We start from the raw sequence: 20,355 nt of genomic DNA on the forward strand, positions 1-20,355 counted from the left end.
AAAGTGAATATGAACTTGTTTTCATTGCAGTATTTGACGTCTAAATAAATACAGAGCATCTGTTATTTTGACTTGTTTCTCCAGTTTTTCTGCAAACAAAAATAATATTTTTATGTGAAATTTGGGAGAAATATTGTTATTAGCCACAGAATGAAACAAAAATAATCATTTTACCTAAACACATACCTATCAATATTAAATTCAGAAAAACAGAAAATAAATTTCAAATGGTCTCCTTAATTTTTTCCCGTGGCTGTATATACTTCATCACTTGAATTTTGCAAAATTTTGACTAAAAATGCAAAAAAGTAAACTAAGTCAGGCATAGACAAGGAAAAAAACAACGGGAATTGAAATGAGCATACACAGACTATAGCGTTCTACTTTTTACAGGTGCTGTGATTTGCAATAAGGTGTGACTTCTTAGTGTGTAGTACAGACAAGAGGACTATACCATTCCACCGGGCCCCCATTTTTACCAGCACTCGGAGACCTACAAAATTCAGCTGCAAGGGACAGACATAAACACCTGGCCCACACACAGACACATCTGCACTATGATGACTAGTGTCATCTTCATAAAGAGAAAGAGAGGGAAGTCACCAGACGACATTAGTTCATTATTTTTGTGAGTGATTTTTTTCCTTTTTTGTCCATCCTGCTATTACTAGCACAATGAATTTCATACTTTTATTTTCCTAGGGCGAAAATTGGGAAATATTATCCATGCTTTTCTCCCCAGACACCTCAAGCAGACAGCATTCTGTCTTTTCTCTCTGGGTTTATGTGTCGCAGCATGGTATGCTATGAAAAAAAGGCAGAGATAGCGGAACAAAGGGAGAACCAGGATAAGGATGAATGAATAATACGCATAAAAATATACACTGGGGTCAAAAAGGCAATGATTCTCATTTAAACCTGAATATAAATTACTTTAAAAAAAAAAACAGCAATCAAATACATTTTTACTAATAAAATGTATGACATTGACCAAGTTAACAGTTAATCAGTAATATTAAAAGATTGGAGCATTCTTAAAATAACATGGATCATTTGGCTTTGCACAAACTTGTGGAGTCCCCACCAGCTTAAATGCATGCTATTATTGAAAAAAAGAAGGAAATCCCAAAAGTAATTCTAAATTAAATCTGAATTTTTTATTTTCAAATTACTATGACCTTATAATTTACAATGAAAAGGTATTAAATTACAAAAATTCAAAACAAACAATTTTACTAGTTGACTAATAAATATTTCTGATCAATTTAATACAGAATGTGTCGTGAGTGAGATGTAGACTTAAGTCCTTTATGTATCATTCTCTGCATTGGCATTTTTTTTCTCATTCATGATGATTCTCAATCAATGCTATGCTATTGTTTTGGCCCAAAAATAAAAATATATATATAGTTTTGAGAAAATATATTATTTAAGAAAGAAAAAAACAGTTTCCAAGCAGTCAAGCTCAAAGTTTCTCAGTAAGCCAGCTCTTCATTCACACAACACAGACGCACATGCGCAAGTGCCCTCACGCAGCAGAGCATGTGGAGATGCGTTTGTTGCATGTTACGGCAAAGGCAGAAAAACAATCAGACACACGCCTGTCCACTTGATAGCGGCGTGTTCAGTTGACCAGAAAGTCCTGTAATTAAATGGCTGCTTACCCTGTCGAGTGAACTGAAGTTAACCTCTGCTTCAGCACTGACAAACATGCAACAGGGCCTGCGCATCTGCTACCCATTGAAGCGGCCAGAGGAACCGTCACAGGCAGAGAAAATAATCCAGGAATCGGAGATCTCTTTGAGGAAGTGTGTGTGTGTGTGTGGGGGGGGGGGGGTCGAGCTAATTGTGCTGAAGTCTCAGAGCCTAATGAGATACTAGTGGACACCGCATTCGTTTCTACCTCTTATTTATGCCACATTATTTTGAAGGATCACGCACCGCTTAGATATCGTGCTGCGTTCTGCGCTCCTTTCCAGGCAGGTTTTGGGAGAGGATAATTTATTAAAATTACTTTTTACTCATTTTGTTTAATGTATGCACTTTAACAATTAATAACCCAAGCGCGGGAGATTTTCACTAAAGGCCATTAATTTGTATAAAGCTGCCGCCACTGACAGAGGAGATATTTTAAACTGATCAAGAGAAAGTCAAATTATTCTCTAGCCTCAGGTAAAATATTACTTTCTTTAGGAATTCTTTGCTGTGCTGCCGCGCTTTTTTATGACCTTGTCATTGATTGCGGCTTTCAAAAGCGTCTTGTGAAATCCTCCGCTGCTTCGGGGGTGGGTTATATTGTTTGTTTTCTGATCAGCATCTCTTTGTCCCATCAGCAGGGAGAGTGTTGAGCATGTGAAAATTCAAGGCCTCGCCGAAAAATCCGCTACATCAAATCGTCTTCCTGGCCGGGGTCACTACACTGTGTGTGTGTGTCTGTGCATGTGGACAGCTTCTAAGGCTTTCTGCGTGGTTATCTGTTGATTTTACATTTATGTTTTTGGCAGACGCCGAACATTAATTGCGAAGAAATGCAGAAAACGTGACATCCTCTGAAGCAATATATAGTGATTACTTTGCACAATGTTCCACTAATAGTCGCATTCTGTTTGGCTTTGTGACTGGTCTCTATGTGGAGTGTGTTTATCAGAACATATGTTCACTGATAACGCAGATCCTGTTTAGGAATAAAACAAAGCCTCCAAATATTGCAATTAAACCAAGCGCTTCTATCAAATTAATATGGCTGATCTGACTGCATTCGTCACAATGGATTTTCATTTTTCTTCTTTCTTCTTTTCTATTTCCCTCTTCCATCTCTCTTGCTCTCTCTCTCTCTCTCTCTCTCTCTCTCTCTCTCTCTCTCTCTCTGCAGTGGTACTTTTAAGTTCAGAAACTGAGAGCATGTCTTCATTAGCTGCATTAACATTCACAGGCTGTAGTAAATTCTGACAGTGAAAAGGTCCCCGTAACCTTTAGTTGTGCAGAAATTTACTTCCCAAGAAAATTACAGCTGGCACTGTCTTAATTAATGCTCACTTTCTTTGCTGAAAACCCAAGGCTTGTCAGAAGAAGAGTGGGGAAGGAGAAAAAAAGGAGGCGAAACAGAAAAGGAGCAAAAAAGAAAGAAATAAGAAGTGCGAGGAGATTGTATGGAGAGCATAACAGCCAGGAGGACTGGGCCACGCGCTGAAAACGATACCAAGGAACAAACCCAAAATTTACAATATTTTTTCCACAAATATTACAATATTGGTCAAGCTTTTTTGTTTGGGGCGGGAGGAGAGATAGCTGAGAAGTAATAAGCAGATTCAGAATTTTGATATCCCTCCCTGTTCTTTTGCTTTGTCTTCCAGCTTGGTATAAAAAAAATCTGTTGGCAAAAACCAATACATATTTTATCACCCGCTATCTTCTGGGTGCGCGCTGAGTACTATAGCTTGCTTGGGAAGTGACGATTGTCTTCTAATACCCAGGCCATCAGCAGAGGGGAGGTCAGGGAGATTAGAATGCTACAAAACAATTTGTTCTCACCCCAGGAAAAGTGGAGGAACCTAGCAGATGTAAAAAAAGAAGACGACGACTAGACGAAGGCAGACATCATTCTGTGTGTGTTGACTTCATGTCACGTGACAGTTACAGAATAAATCGTGATTAAATCACGCTGGGATACAGATTGAACCTTGCATGTTCCTAAAATGACAGTAAATATTAAGACACAGAATAAAATCAATGCACCGTACTTTAAAAAAGGCCACGTTCTCTCTGTGTCACTCAATATAAAATTCTGCCATTGACAGGAGAGAATCACATGCCTTAAGTTGGTATTGGATCAGACACTGCAGGGCTAATGTGCGAGTACTTCCTCTAATGTGATGTTTGCCTATATTCTGTCCCTGTCGCTCATGACAAGCCCTCTGGGTTTGATCATTAAACAGCACTGGAGGGTAAAGCGAGACTGTCTGTCTGCTCTCTGCTCTGACACTAATTAGTGGTTGTGACTCAGACTGCGGTTGATAGACAAATGTCAGAAAGCTCATGTGTGGGGTATTAATTGCCGGAATAAAAGCAGGGTAGGCGCGCGGAAGATCTTGTAAACCTCTCTGCAGATGTGTCTGTTACCGAAATCTGCAAGTCAAATTATGTCAACAAAAAAAGTCATGTGTTAATTTGTTGTTTGTTAGGGGCTTTTGGCAAATGGAGATCAGAATTGTGTCTTGAAAAAATAGCTTAATATCTTAATACTTAAAGCTGCTATCCGTAACTTTTTTTATCAAATTTTTAAGCAAATATATAAAAACAGTATTTAAAACCTTACACTGATTCACAATGGTAAAGATAATAATCATTTGTCTAAATTAAATAACGAAGTTGAACTGTTATTGTGCAGGTAATGTCAATTAGATCTCAACCCATGTAAGGATAATTACATAAAATAACGATCTATGCAATGATGATAACGATATGCAATTTTGTTTCAAACAGATATGGGGATAGAGAGGCAGTCACAAACTGCAGCTTTAATAACGTTTTAACAATTTAAAGTGATTAGTTCACACAAAAATGAAGATTCTGTCATCATTTACGCACCCTCGTGTCATTTCAAACCTATGTGACTGCAGAACAAAAAGAAGATATTTTGAAGAATGTTGGTGACCAAACAATGGCGAGACCCATTCACTTCTATTGTACAGACACATTGTATTTTCCTTTTTGGTTGAACTATCCCTCTAATTATAAATGATAATCTGCGATATCTGGTGAGATGTCTAATGTTATTTATTTATACTAATACCTGCTTTTATTTTAACAGCTCATTAGAAATAATCGTAATCCTCACTGGTGACAGTTAGGCGGTTGCTTTTACATGATGATTGGTAGGACAGAATAATCTGACTTGCATATCGAACTTCTTTTCATTTCAGACTGGATGACACTTCAGTTTAAAAGAATTTCTCCAATAAAAACAACGTCTTATTCTGTGCGCACGGCACAGCTGCGAAGACTACAAAATGATTTAAAAAAGGACCATCAATAGCTGATTTTAATTTATAAGTGCTCGGTAACTAAACAGCATGCTTCACAAGCATGAATCTAATTTACAAAGCACATCCACACTGAGACAGGAACATGAAGAGAATAATTTCTGTGTCTGTAAGTGACATATTACTATCACTCCAGTGATGAAATAAGGTAGGCCAATTACATCAACTAATTAAAACAATTAAAGCATGGAGGGCCTGGTATCTAAATTTCTGTCAAGTCTGGAGTCAGCTTATTAAAATAGTCCTTTAATGAGCTACAGACTCTCTGAGTGTGTCTTCTTTAGCTGGCCTGTATCTTCCCTAGAGAGAGAGAGAGAGTGAGCGAGCTAGCTTTTGTACAAAGACAGAGACTGTGCCTGCACATGGATGAATATCACCCATTTAGGGATGCACCAATATGTAAATTTTGGCCGATAACGATAACCGATAATTCTTCAACATTGGAAGCCGATAACCGATATATTGGCCGATATACAGTATCTAAATATTAACATAAAATTCCCTAAGACTGAAACAAAAGGCAAAAAGTAGACAACTGTTTTTATTTGAAAACATTCACCGCGGAAAACAAGGTAACCATTAGTTCTCTTTTTTCCCCCTGAAAATCATGTACCAAGCCTACTTTACACTAGTTAACGATTCTTTAACTTTCAAAGTTGTCTGGTATATTTAATAAACAAATTATAGATGTTCTTCCAGAAATAATGTTTTCAATAGCCACATGTCTAACAGGTCTCAAGAAAGAAAGCATTCAGACAGCAGTCCGATTCAAAAAATTATATGAACTTTTGTTCATATAATTTCCACATCCATAAATATCTACATACTGTACCTACATCAACAATGTTTTGATAATAGCAGTAAGTGAGTGATCATGACAGAAAGACAGTACTGTACTGTATTTTAACTGCAAGCAGCGTGCAGATGAATTAGTTTAACCAGTGGTAATCATTTAAGATTTATCGGCTTTAATATATCGGCATAAATTTTATTATCGGCCGATACCGATAACATTAAAAATGGCCATTTATTGGTCGATACCGATATGGCCGATAATTTATCGTGCATCCCTACACCCATTACATCAGCTTTTTGTAATACGATGTCATCACGATGGCACAACATGACATGGCTCTGATCCGTTTCTCTAATAAATACCAATAAAGCACAATACTGTGACTAAACTTGACATATCATCTTTCTTAACATTGGACGGAATAAAATACAATGGCACTTATTTACTTATCTGTCAATTTATGCGATTGCATCTTATTACTATTGAAAGATGAAACTGGTTTGGCTCACAAACAAATTTAACAAGATTCCAATGCATTTGAAGAGGTTGTATGCTGTAAATTTGTATTGCCCACAAGCATATCACCTGTGGTCTTTAAGCCCCCACAAAGAACATGAGCTTCAATGAGATGATAAACTGCCTCTGATTCCACGATTCCAATTTGTAATTTTCCGAGTGCAGAGGTAGGACTAAAACAATTGATCAAATTGAGCAGCAAGTTGAGCGACCCCTTCCTCTCTCTCTCCCTCGCTTTCTCTCTCTCTCTTGCCCAAAGACCCTCTTTAAATATTCAGCTAGATTTATGAATGGTCACTGTCTCCCACAGCTATTTATATCTCTTATATTGACAGAAACACATTCAGGAAGAGGAATTAAATTTTGGTTTCTGCGAGTGCGACAGGGGAAGTTTGATGGAGCAAAGTCTCACTCGGAGGTGGGGGTTTGAAACACTCAGATTAATGTATTTTTTGGAACAAAAGTAGACGTGGATTTATTCATATTTTCTCTCTCTTTTTATGAAAAATTCAAATGAAGGTCAATTTTCAGGATTACCTGCCTACTTGTAAAATGTTTCAGGACATTTATCATAAAGCGAATCAAAAATTAAAGACACAGGAGCCTATTTTACCACAAGAGAATACGGAGGTTAAAAAAATAGATGTGGCTTTGTTCTACAGTGAATCCGTGCTGTTTGTTTGGCATCTGAGGTTATTTTATTTTATGAATCATCTTTACCTTTAACACTGTGAGTTGATTTGTTCCCTGTTCCTGCCTCTTCCTCATGTCCTCCGCTGCTGTACCTACCAAGCCTGGTCTCAACCTCATGTGACATCACAGACACACCGGTCTACTGGGACAACCGGGACCCGCAATTCGATCCGATTATTTAGGAAGGACAAAGTGCTTGTGTTGATGAAGAGCCTGCTGGAAAATCTGAGTGTGCAGAAATCAATGTGGATCCAGCGGGCCCCGGAGCATTGATCACAACTCCTTCTGCATTGACAATCCATGCCTTGTTTGGCTACGCTCGTGAATAGGGCAAAACGAGCCTCCAGTGAACGTTTCTTGTACCATCTTCCGCGTGATCCCTGTCTCTCGCCCCCCTTCCCCTACCTCGGTATTGACACTGCTCCTGACATGATTTATAATCACACACATTCAAAAGTTTTGAGTGAAACAAACTTTTCAGCTCAGGCCCTCACCAGTAAGCAACACTGCATGGGTGAAAACAACTTTCTTTTAATTCTCTGTTTTTGCTTTAAGCGATGCTCTTGAGCGGACTGTAACATTTTGCCTTATAGTCTGTGGTGGAATCAATCCCTGTGAGCAAGGAGATGCTCAAATGAGGGTTTCTCATTATGGACAGACATTGTTTGTCTAGAAATCCTTTCCTTCGCACCTTGTTAGAGATGTCCAGCCTGCATAATTGGAGCCAGCGCTGACAGACGCCTCGCGGAAAGCCTTTGTAAATGACAAATGTTCTACCTTTCTGGAAAAGATGACCGTTTAGAGGAATGACGTCTCATTATTAGTCCTGGAGACGATTCTGAAGGCTTTGGCAATCAAGTCGCTCTTAACAGTACCAATACCATCTCGGAACAGAATGAGAAATCACCTCTCTTCAAAATGTCTGAATCTATTTACAATGAAGGAGATGCTTATTTTAGAAAAAAATTACAACGAATAAACAGTCTGTTTACGATTAATTGGAGTTCAATTATGTGAAAGCCATACTGTTGCAAATTGACCAAGACAGGGAATCTGATGTTCTATTCTGTCTTGTGCTAACTATTTAAAACATGTCAGAGGAATGAGATAACTATAGTGTTCAGACTAACCAAAGACAGAGGAGTTGTTTCGTTTTTGTTCAAAACAGGTTAGAGTTACACATCTGTTTTGAGATGCTCAGGTTCAACACGGACATTCCAAACACAGATGACTTCTCTTTGGGCTGTTTTTGTTTAGAAAATGCAAGATGCCTCTGATTAGCTTGGCACTTTGTTTGGATCCTGAGTAATCAAGTAAAAAACCTACATTACATGAGGCTGATGTGGACTTGTGTATCGGAAAGATGAATTCCACGATATCAGGAACCACCTGTTGTGAACTCGTGCAATGGAAGTGTCACCCTGGTGCATCACAGATGCCAAAAGAACTCTGTGCTTTTTGATTATTTTCATAGATTGCACATTACCCAGGGAATAAATGCAGGCTTGGATATTTATTATGGAATTAAATGTCTTGCAAACATTGACAGAAATGATAATGTTGCACCTGTTAAAATCACTAATACTAACAATAAACATAATTGAACGATTTAATAAATCGCATCAACCATAAAGACATACAGTAAGTCTTACCTAGAATAGTATGCAATCTTTTTTTTTTTCATTTTGGAATGAGGAAACCATATTTTCAGTACTCTACAACTCAAAATTTTCTATTGACGTGTCACATAACTTTTTTTTAAGTGGCTCAGTTTACATTTTGGGATCACACTTTATTTTAAATTCCAATTATCGGTATTAATAAACCATTAACTATGACTTTTGCCTCAGTAAACTACTAACTTGTTGCTTATTAATAGTTAGTAAGGTAGTTGTTAGGTTTAGGTATTAGGTAGGATTAGGGAATTAGAATATGGTCATGCTGAATATGTGCTTTATAAGTACTAATAAACAGCCAATATGCTAATAATAGGCATTTAATAAGCAACTAGTTAATAGTGAGAATTGGTCCCTATACTAAAGTGTTACCAAATTTTGTACATTTTACAAATGCCTGTTGAGAAGACTGTTGCCACAAGTGATTGATTAATTTATGAAACCTCAACTGAACCAAATGAAAAATTTCAATGTTGTCAGTCACTAGAAAACTTTAAGTTGAATTTTAAGTTGTTGTTTTTTTACAGTGTAAAAATTAATCACAAAATACAATATATAATAATAACAACATTCATTTTACGGAGCCCTTTTAGGGACATGGTGGTGGAAAAAATATGAGAGGTAAGAGAAAAATATTTTTTAAAGCTTTGGCGCTATCTTGCAAAACTTTTGCGTTCCCCTGAGAAACCTTTGCATTCTCTCGCAGACATATTTGCGTTCTCTCTCAAACATATTTGCGTTCTCTTGCAAAACATTTGGTGATTTTGGACAAACACGTCCTGTTGTCCTGCTCCGTACATTAACAATGGAGTCGTTCATAGTAGATTCCTGGACCAATAACTTGTGAGCTAAACGTTGTTATAATACAAATAACACATAATCTACAACCTAGTTGTAGCAGGAAGGCGGGACGAGAGCCGTGGGGCAGGAAGGCGGGGCCGGTGGCGTGAGTGATAATGAGTATCAGCTGTACGCGCACCGGTCCCGCATGCCTCACGGGGAGCTAGGGAGCATAAGAGGACGAGCGACGGGACTGCCGAGGAGAGAGGACCGGGCCCGGAAGCTGTTAAGTTTGTTTATGTTTGTATGGCCCTCCTCAGCTCATCGTAAACCAGGAGGCTCTCTGGGCCCAGCTGTTGCGCCGCCACCTGTGACTCTCCGGACAAGAGGGGGAGGAGCCGGATTGCCCACCTGTCCCTCGGCCAACCGCTGGACTCAGCAGCTTTCTCAAAAAGGCCGAGGAACGCCTCCGGCTCATCCTGGGGTCCCATCTTTGTCAGCCACAGGTGGGAACCCGATGCCACTTCCGTACGGCCCCCAGCCTGAACCTCCCGGTCCACCCAGCTCCGGAACGCCTCGCGGTCCTCTTTCTGGGCCTGGAGGATAGCCTGGAAGCGGGCCTCCTGGTCTGCCCTCAGCTGCAGAAGCGCCTGGTGTTGCTCGCGGTGGAGGACCGCGAGGGACGAGATGACGTCCGCAAACGGGGTTGCCGGCGGAGCTTGCATCTGGCCACGGCTTCCTACTTCCTTCTCCCGGGTTTCGGCACCACTGTAGTAATGTTCGTGTAGGTGAGAAGGAAGAGATCGGGGTCAGGTTGTCTACTGGAGAGAAGAAATATGTTTATTCACAAAATTATATCTCAGTCTAATGCTGACGCTGCGCGTCTCTGTTTCCAGCCTCCGTATTCCACTGGAGCTGACGATCCTCTCGTGAAGCAGTCCTCTTACTGGCTCTGTCTCTCTCTCTCTCTCTCTCTAGTAGACTCTGCTGGCTCTCACACACCCGGCTCCTGTCTCCGAGCTGTTTATATGCATCCCCACACCAATCACTGGAATAGAGGACAGCTGATCATCATTTGCACTTCGCACCCCATTTACTCACCACTCTTCTCTCAGCCTTCTCTCCCGCTGCAGACCTTGCTAAATCACACACCCCTTGCCACATACCCCCACCGCCCGACTCAGGCCGGGGAGCCCTCCGGCCTGCAGCCTCCCCCCTCCCCCTTCGCCTGGAGAGGAAGTCGGCCACAGCCATCTGTGCCCCCGGCCTGTGGATCACCTTAAATTTAAATGGCTGTAAAGCCAGATACCAACGGGTGATCCGCGTGTTGGTATCTTTCATGCGGTGGAGCCATTGGAGGGGCGCGTGATCCGACCAGAGGGTGAATTCCCGCCCCAGGAGATAATACCGGAGGGTGAGAACGGCCCACCGGATCGCCAGACACTCTTTCTCGATGGTGCTGTACTTAGCCTCCCTCTTTGAGAGCTTGCGGCTAATATACAGCACCGGCCGCTCCTCTCCCCCCATCTCCTGGGACAGGACAGCTCCCAGCCCTCTGTCCGACGCGTCGGTCTGCAGAAAAAAAGGAAGAGAAAAATTAGGCGAGTGTAAGAGCGGCCCGCCGCACAGGGCAGCCTTAACTTGGGTAAAAGCCTGCTGGCACCGCTCCGTCCACTGGACCGGATCTGGTGCCTCCTTTTTAGTGAGATCAGTCAGCGGGCTGGCAAGCTCCGAATAATTGGGCACAAACCTCCTGTAATATCCCGCCAGCCCCAGAAACTGTCTCACCTCCTTTTTGGTCTTAGGCCTCGGGCAGGTCGCAACCGCTGCCGTCTTGTTAATTTGGGGACGCACCTGCCCATGACCCAAGTGGAAGCCCAGATACCTGACCTCCACCCGCCCAACCGCACACTTCTTCGGGTTGGCCGTGAGCCCGGTCTCCCTCAGCGTCCCCAGGACCGCCCTCAGGTGCTCCATATGCCGCTGCCAATCATTGCTGTAGATGATAATATCATCCAGATAGGCAGCCGCATATGTTGCATGTGGCCGGAGGATGCGGTCCATGAGGCGCTGGAAGGTGGCCGGAGCTCCGAACAAGCCGAACGGAAGGGTGACAAATTGGTGCAATCCGAACGGCGTGGTAAAGGCTGTCTTCTCTTTAGACACTGGGGAAAGAGGGATCTGCCAATATCCCTTCGTCAAATCCAGCGTCGAAAAAAAACGAGCGGTGCCTAGCCGATCTAACAACTCGTCAATCCTCGGCATGGGATACGCGTCAAATTTCGACACGGCATTCACCTTGCGATAGTCTACACAGAACCGTATCGAGCCGTCCGTTTTAGGGACTAAAACTATCGGGCTCGCCCAGTCACTGTTAGACTCTTCTATTACCCCCAACCTCAACATCGCGTCTAATTCCCCCTGAACCACCTTTTTCTTGTGTTCAGGTACCAATGTAACAAGGTTCAATAGAAGGCAAGGAAGGAGGCGGGAACCGACGAACATTTAACAAACTTTAATGAAAATAAACAAACAATCACACGGAAGTAAAAAGGCCGGCAGCCCCTCACGGACGACTGCCGGCCACACGAACATAAACAAAACTTAACACTTCCGGGCCCGGTCCTCTCTCCTCGGCAGTCCCGTCGCTCGTCCTCTTATGCTCCCTAGCTCCCCGTGAGGCATGCGGGACCGGTGCGCGTACAGCTGATACTCATTATCACACACGCCACCGGCCCCGCCTTCCTGCCCCACGGCTCTCGTCCCGCCTTCCTGCTACACTAGTCTTCCTCAAAACGAGTCTTATAATATAAATTGATCTCTATATGAGCAGGCGACATGGACAAGTCTGAAGGGACCATCTGCAAAGTGACTGTAAACCCGAAAAGCGTTACTACAAAAATAGTCATTAACAACTTCGATGTTAAACACTAGTGATTATGAGACAACCCGCGGGTCGGGTTGGGGCGGGTAGAGAAAATGTCACTTTATTTGCAGGGCGGGTCATTAAAAACAAAATAAAAAAACATGTGTTACGTGCAATTCCCTACAGCCTATATTATATATTTGGAATATATAGTTTCATATTTTATTAGGTTCTTTGATAAGGTTACAATACGTAGGCCTACATAGCAACGTAACTTGCATGATGTCCCCAAACCAAACAGGTCACGAAAGCGCCAAGCAGCTCCCGTCGCCAGCCACATCAATAAAACAAATGGAGAAATAAAAGTGAAGATGGAAGACGAGGTGCGGGAGAAATTGAGATCGGGAATTTACATCATTAAAAGAAAAGAAGGTCAAGCTGCTAAATCGAATGTTTGGGACCGATTCTCAGAAATAGTTGCAGCAGGAGACAACAGTAGTAACGTTATATCGGCTACGTGAAGTGCAAGTTTCTATGGTTCATATGTACAGTATATGTTGTTGCCAGTTTACAGGGCGATGTAATCTAAAGGCTGTTTCCAAGCACTTTTAGGCTGAAATAAAGTCTATTTTCATTTACATTACAATGAATAGCATGTCTATTTAATAGTCGCGGGTGCGGGGCGGGTTGTAAAAATAGATACAGTGGTGTGGGGCGGGCCAAATAATTTCATAAAAGTGGGACCCGCGGGTTGGAAAAAACCCTGACCCACGCATCACTATTACACACTGTAGTGTCACCAATTCGGTTTACACATTAATGCTCTCCTGTTGAATTTACACTGGTTTAATTTATACTACAGACCTGCAGGTTTTGCACTTTGCAGATGATCCCTTCGGTCTTGTCTCAGCCGGCTGCAATCAATACAAGGCTCGGTTTGTGGGAAATTATGTTGTAGCTCATTGTTTAAGTTACATAGAATGAGGTGTCGTGTGTTATAAGAACGTTTAGCGTCCGGGAATCTGCGACAATAGACCAATGAGACTACGGTGCTAGTCTCAAACTCTGCCAGCAGGACATTAAACATTAAGGCCCGGTTTCACAGACAAGGCTTAAGGCTAGTCCCAGACTTAAATTAATGTTTGAGCGGTCTCAACTGAAAATAACTTTCCCTAACATATCGTAAAATATGTCAGTTCCATTGTTTTGTCTAAAGATGCACATTACATTACATTTACATTTAGTCATTTAGCAGACGCTTTTATCCAAAGCGACTTACAGAGAGTTCAGGGAGCAAGATGCAATATGTCATAAAGGAGCAATAATACAATAGGTGCTAATACAAAGTTACTAGTTTCAGCAAAAGTTAGACCAATACCTGTTGAGAGAAAGAGAGAGGGTTAGTTTTTTTTTTTTTTTTCATTTGTCTGTCAAGTATTCACAGAAGAGATGGGTTTTAAGTAGTTTTTTGAATGTTGTGAGAGATGTGGTTGACCGGACTGAGTTAGGAAGAATGTTCCACCAGGAAGGAGTTGTGAAGGAGAATGAGCGGGAAAGCGATTTACTGCCCTTTTGAGAAGGCAATACAAGACGCTGCTCGTTTGCTGAACGCAGGGTTCTTGATGGGGTGTAAGAGGGTGTGAAATTATGCCGTTGCAGATCCAGTGGTAGTCCTGTAGGCAAGCATTAGTGACTTGAATCTGATACGGGCTTCAACCGGTAGCCAGTGGAGAGAGATGAAAAGGGGTGTTACATGAGCCCTTTTGGGCTGTTGGAAGATGATGGAGTGGTTTGATAGCCTTTGCAGAAAGACCAGCAAGGAGAGCATTACAGTAGTCCAACCTTGAGATTACCAGGGCCTGGACAAGGAGTTGTGCCGCATGCTCAGTGAGATAGGATCTAACCTTTCTAACGTTGAATAAGGCATATCGGTATGACCGCGTTTTCTTTGCAATGTGATCATTAAATGCTGTTTTACACAAAAGGCATCTTTTTACCAGTGTCTCTGATTAAATCGGTATTAAAAAAAAAAAGTTGGAACAACTTAATAATTTCAATATTTAAGTTGGTGTTACTTAAAAATATATTTCATCTAAGAGAAAAAAGTAATCTGTCTGACCCAATGTAGTTTGTTGGATGAACTTAATTTTGCTAGAAGTTCACAACTCAAAAATATTGATGCAAACTGTTGCGTTATTTTTTTTTTTGAGTCTACACAATATTTTTAGAGTGTGGGCCTGTTTGAATGTGGATGGAAAAGTGCCGGTGAGCAGTGAGGTGTTGATGATGTGTGTGAGTGCAGGTGTGACTGTGCTGGATATGGCGTGAAGGAGATGGAAGGGGATTGCACATAGGTACTGATTCTTTCTAAAGCATTTTTATAAAAGTGACTCAAGTCCTGGTTTAAGCTAAGCCTTGTCTGTGAAACTGGTCCTAAGTGTTTGTCCGAACTCACAAAATGTTTTGCGAGATAACGCAAATATGTTTGCGAGAGAACGCAAAAGTTTTGTGAGATAACTCGAATATCTTTGCGAGAAAACGCAAAAGTTTTGTGAGATAATGCAAATATCTTTGCGAGAGAAAGCAAAAGTTTTGCAAGAGAATGCAATTGTAAAGAGGAGGGCGAGACGAGAGCCGTGATGCAGGACCGGTGTGCTCACAGCTGATTCTCACTATCACTCACACCACTGGCCCCGCCTCACGGCTCTCGTCTCGCCCTCCTCGTACAGCAATGTTTCTCGAGCGAACGCAAAAAGTCTGCGAGATAACGCAAATGCTTTAAAAAATATTTTTCTCTTCCTTCTCATATTTTTTCCACCACCATGTGCCTAAAGGGGCTCCGTACATTTTTGGCATAAAATAAATTGTGCACCACAAAATTGTGCACCACAAAAATAAATTGTGCAAATAAATTGTGCACCACAAAAAAGTGCAACAAATGCACATTAAGAAATAATAGGTAATAAAAGGTTCATTCTGATTTCATGTTAAGGACTTTTATTTTACATTTTAGCAGTTTCTCAAGCTATAGTCTGACACTTAGATAAAAATACTTTAAATTTAGAATTTGTATTTTATTATACTTTTTAAACCTTTTTAATGTGTGTGCCACATTTAGTTGCCGATACTTTAAAAGATGCAAACTCATCTTGTTGTGGAATGAAATCTGCCCCGCGGAGCAGGAGTCCCAAACGCATCTGTTTCTTCCTGCTCACAGGCTGATTTAACACCAACCAGGTCAAAACTCACTAATTTTCTTCCTGTTTGAGAGGAAGCCAGAAAGGCTTGCAGGAACCTGTGTGTTTAAGTGTGTACATAAAGTTTGCTATATTGAGTTTTGTAGAAATTGTTCTCCCTTAAAGTAAATTAGTTTTGAAATGTGAACAAAAGCAATTCACGCGTTTAAAGCATTCCATAGCAGATACAGATTACAGAACGTGTCACAGACTGTTCATATCGCACACTACATAAACACAGATTTATGTCAAGTTTCTAAAATGTAATTTAATATATGGAACACAACTTAAAATGGGGAACATTACCTGTTGGCACACATATACCAATATATGTTGTTGTTTAAGTAAAATCGCACAATTTGAACCTCAGAGTAAAGGTCTTTGCACATACAGTCCAAAATTTTCGTATGCATTTTTTCGTATTTGGCTCTCGTTTGTACGGTGTCTCTGAATTGTTATAAAAGGTCACTCAAAATGCTTGATACGGATGCGAAAACGCAGAAAATCGAACCCGGTCCGAATTTTTTTATGACGGACGAAAATATCGGAGGCAGTGTGTAAATGTGATTGACACAACGTGAGGTCGTATTTATTTTTTAACGTGCGGAAATTTCGGACGCAAATTTCGGACTCAATGTGCAATGGGCTTAAGTGTTTAAAATAATTAAGTCTAATTAAAAAAACTAAAAAAAATACAAAAAAAATTATAAAACGCTACAAAATAGCAGCTCAGCTAATGAAAATGCTGTTATCTGAGTAGCTTTGATAAAGATGTATCAGACAATATTTTAGACAATTTCCTTAAAATTTCTGTAAAGCAGCACAATGTGAAAAGCGCAGTACAATCAAACGAAATCCAGAAAGGGAAGGTGTCAATGAGTCATGTATGCCACTGTCTGACTATGAATGCAATAGGGCTGGGTTTTGCTACCAAATTGGCGATTCGATTCGATTCTTATTTATATGGTTTCGATTCGATTCAATTCAATATCGATTAGTTATCAGTACTTAGATTAAAATGCTAGTTTTGCAGGCATAGAATCCACATTTAAGTATGGCTGGTAACTGAAACTCTCATTGCGTATCTCGGCTCCAAAACATTGATAAGATTGTGAAAGCCCTCGTTCTCAATTATCGCGTATGGGCGTAAATCCTTGCAAATCAGCATTACTATAGCATCAGTTATTTTCTTAGCGCGAGGTGAATCTGACTGTAATTTGCAGGCAAAAGCAACGTCTAGCCGTTGCTGTCCAGAATCGCATGAACCAGATATCGCGTCAGGGTGACATCTCGACAGATGGTTTCGTAGGTTTGTTGTGTTGTTCCAAATCGTAGCTCTTGCGGGCACAACTTTCAAACGACAGTTGTTTTGTTGACCTCAACTTTGCTGTCATTGCCTTTAAACATAAAGTGCTTCCACACATCAGACTTTAATTTAGCCGGCGCTGGGGTCCATTGGCTACCGTGAGCTTCCACCATGATCCGTCCCCCTCTCCCACTTTTTATTTGAATTTGTTTTGTTTTAAATGTATCAGCACGAGTGATTGCGACATCTTCAGGAAGATAGGCGAAATACAGATATCCTTGAACTACAGCACACGCATTAAGAATCGATTCGGGATTTCCCAAATATTGTTTCATTAAATTGAAAATTGATTAAAATCGAAGAATCTATATTTTTTTACCCAGCCCTAGAATGCAGATACTCGCAGACGAAAATAAGAAGTCCTCACCCTGTATGTGCTTGTAAAATGTTACATCCCTGTGTTTATAACTACAAATTTCATTTAGTCACCAACGACAGACCTTCACAGGCCATATATAGCTGTTGCTCTAAACCCTGCACCTGTATAGTGATTGGTCCTTAAAAGACTTCACAGTTTTATTCATATCCAGTAAGAAAAGTATTGCATACCCATTGCGGAGGCTCTTGAGGAACAGTTTATTGCTCTACGTGCAATACCAAAAGCTCTGACTACCAGGAGGATAGAAGAAGAATCTGCTACTGAACCATAACTAATGGAAGTACATAGGGCAATTAATAATTTTGAGAACTGCAAAACATAGTAAACACGCTGTATTACATTAGCCATTTAGTTTGTTCTTTGCGCGACACACCGTTCCATGCTCGCCTACATATAGATTGAATGCTAGTAGAAAATGAGTGGTTGGAGACACCCCTTTCCTGCAAGAATTTTTGACCAATCCAATTTCATAGCAATTCGTATTTTACAAGGTGGCTAATTTAAATACATTTATACTAATACAATTAATACACTTCATTCTTGCTTTTTCTAAATAATTGTACATTGTACAAAATCACCACCTTGTAAAACCTTGTCACACAGATCATAAGTGCCCCAATACCGTAAGATTATGATGTAACTTGTGAATGTTGCAGTACCTGCCAAGAGCTGTTTTTGAGAGTAAAATTCAATTCACAATACACAATTCAAGCTCCAGAGTCAGCATTTGACTCCGATTCACAAGCAGTCTAATTTATTGCAGTATGGTACAACATCTACCTTTTCAAACCAGTGAGTGTGGAGGTAATTCTGCCGAGCAGTCCCTGTTGTTGCTATTATCTGCTTTATTGAACATAGCACTCAGTTTCCACGGCCATTTACATAAACGGAGGAGTCTATATATTAAAGTAGCACCAAATGACTCATGACTTGGGAGAGGGGGGACGGTGGCCCCATCCCACTCGCCTCTTTATGCTCCTCTCTGCTTCTCCACCTCTGCATTGCAAAGGCCCTTACATTAAATTGTGATAGATGAAGAGCGGAGGGCATTCATACAAATCAATGACTTTAGTGTATGTGTCATTAGCTTGAGAGATGCAGGCAACGGTCAGTGCCATAAATCAAGCGATGATCGGCCTGTCTGAGACGCGGAGCGGCTCCTCACATAGCCGCATGCATTAGCGGGCGAGGGGAGACGAGAAGAGCCAAAGAAGAGGAAAGTGGCCCCTCCACTTATTAGCGGCATGCTTGGTTAGCGCGTGAGCTAGCACATTGAATAATGCCATTGTTTTTTAATACATTTAAAACCGAGTCAAACCTGAATGCAGTTTATCCCTCATGAACAGGCCGGCCGGTGGATTAATGACTCTGTGCTCTTGCTAGTTTGACACCAATACTGATGGCAGAGATCTAGCGACCCAGAACTCCAGAGAGACAGCAGTCAATAGCAAGACCCTTTCACCTAGTGAACCACAGCAGGAGAAAAATCATTCTCACAATTTACCACAGAGAATAGGGTTTAATACAGGCTAAACATGCAAGGTTGCAGATTCAGTGGAATGAGAGCAAACTCTACAGAGCTCCTTTTACAAATGGCTCTTTTTGACCCACACAAAATAAATGTACTTAAAAGGTTCTTCACAGCAATGCCATAGAAGAAGCATTTTTGGTTCCGCAGAGAACCATTCAGTCAAAGGTTCTTTAAAGAACCATTTCTTGCTTTTTTATCATTTAAGAACCTTTTTTCGCCACAAAAACCTTTTGCGAAACAGAAAGGTTCTTCAGATGTTAAAGGTTCTTTGTGGAACCAAAATGTTCTTCTATGGCATCGAAGAACCTTTTGAAGCACCTTTTTTTAAGAGTGCAGGTGCTCTTTAGCTAAAAATAAAGTGACAACAAATGTGATAATTTACTCATAGGGTGTTTATTGAGTAAAATATAACCGCAAGGAACTTTTGGGGTATTTAAAGCAGCTACATTTGAAATGCTTTCCTTTTATTCTGGAATCGGATGTCTCCACAGCTCCCTTATAGGACAGCAAAATGACCATAGTTAGCATACTTCAGAATCTCAAAAAATTCAGAGCATAATTTGGCTATTGCTCATTTACTGTATCTGGAATACTTTGAATTTCTATTAATTTGACTTTTTACATAGCAAGGGAATTGTACATATTTGAATGCAGGGATTATGAAATAATTGTAGGGATACTCGAAAATGAACAGTCTGTCAGGAATTACTATAACCCCCCAACTTTTTCCAAACCTGTTTCAATTTCTTTGTTCAGTTAAACACAAAGAAAGATGTTTGGGAAAATGTTGGCAACTGACATTTCTCGGACATCATTGACTACAATAGTAGGAAAAATTTAAATGGTAGTCAAAGGTGCCCCTGAACTGTTTGCTTTCCCAAATTCTTCAAAATATATAATTTTCTGTTTAACAGGAAAATATAATTCTACAATAATTTTTCCTTCTATAGTCAATGATGTTCCAGAAATGTAAGTTGTTCAATATTTTTCCAAATATCCTTCTTTGTGTTCATCAGAACAAAAAAATTTATACAGGTTTGGAATAACTTGAGGATAAGTAAATGAAGACAGAATTTTCATTTTTGGGTGAACTATCCTTTTAAAACTGTCTGTCGTTCTGTTTACCTGCAACTTCCGAGTTTCACACATTCATTTTTCTACCACTTTCTATTTAATATTTTGTTGGGGTATACCAGTCAAAATAATGAATGTAATTACTTTTACAGCACTTTTTGTTTACTGTCAGTTAAAAACTGGGCACTTTTAGAACTTTCTTAAGCAGTAATCACAACACTTTTCTAAACGCCTGTTTGCTTTTATTGAATGAAGTAGCATTCTCCTTTAAGACAGTTTGTAAAGTTGAATAAAAAGAGACTGATAGAGAACAACAGATTTTGAACTTTAGTATTTTTATGGAACACAGAATGACAGCAATCTTCTCTAGCTTATGAAATGCATTAATCTTGTTGTTTCT

Source organism: Triplophysa rosa, linkage group LG1 (genome assembly GCF_024868665.1).
Source record: "Triplophysa rosa linkage group LG1, Trosa_1v2, whole genome shotgun sequence".
Classification (NCBI taxonomy): Eukaryota; Metazoa; Chordata; class Actinopteri; order Cypriniformes; family Nemacheilidae; genus Triplophysa; species Triplophysa rosa.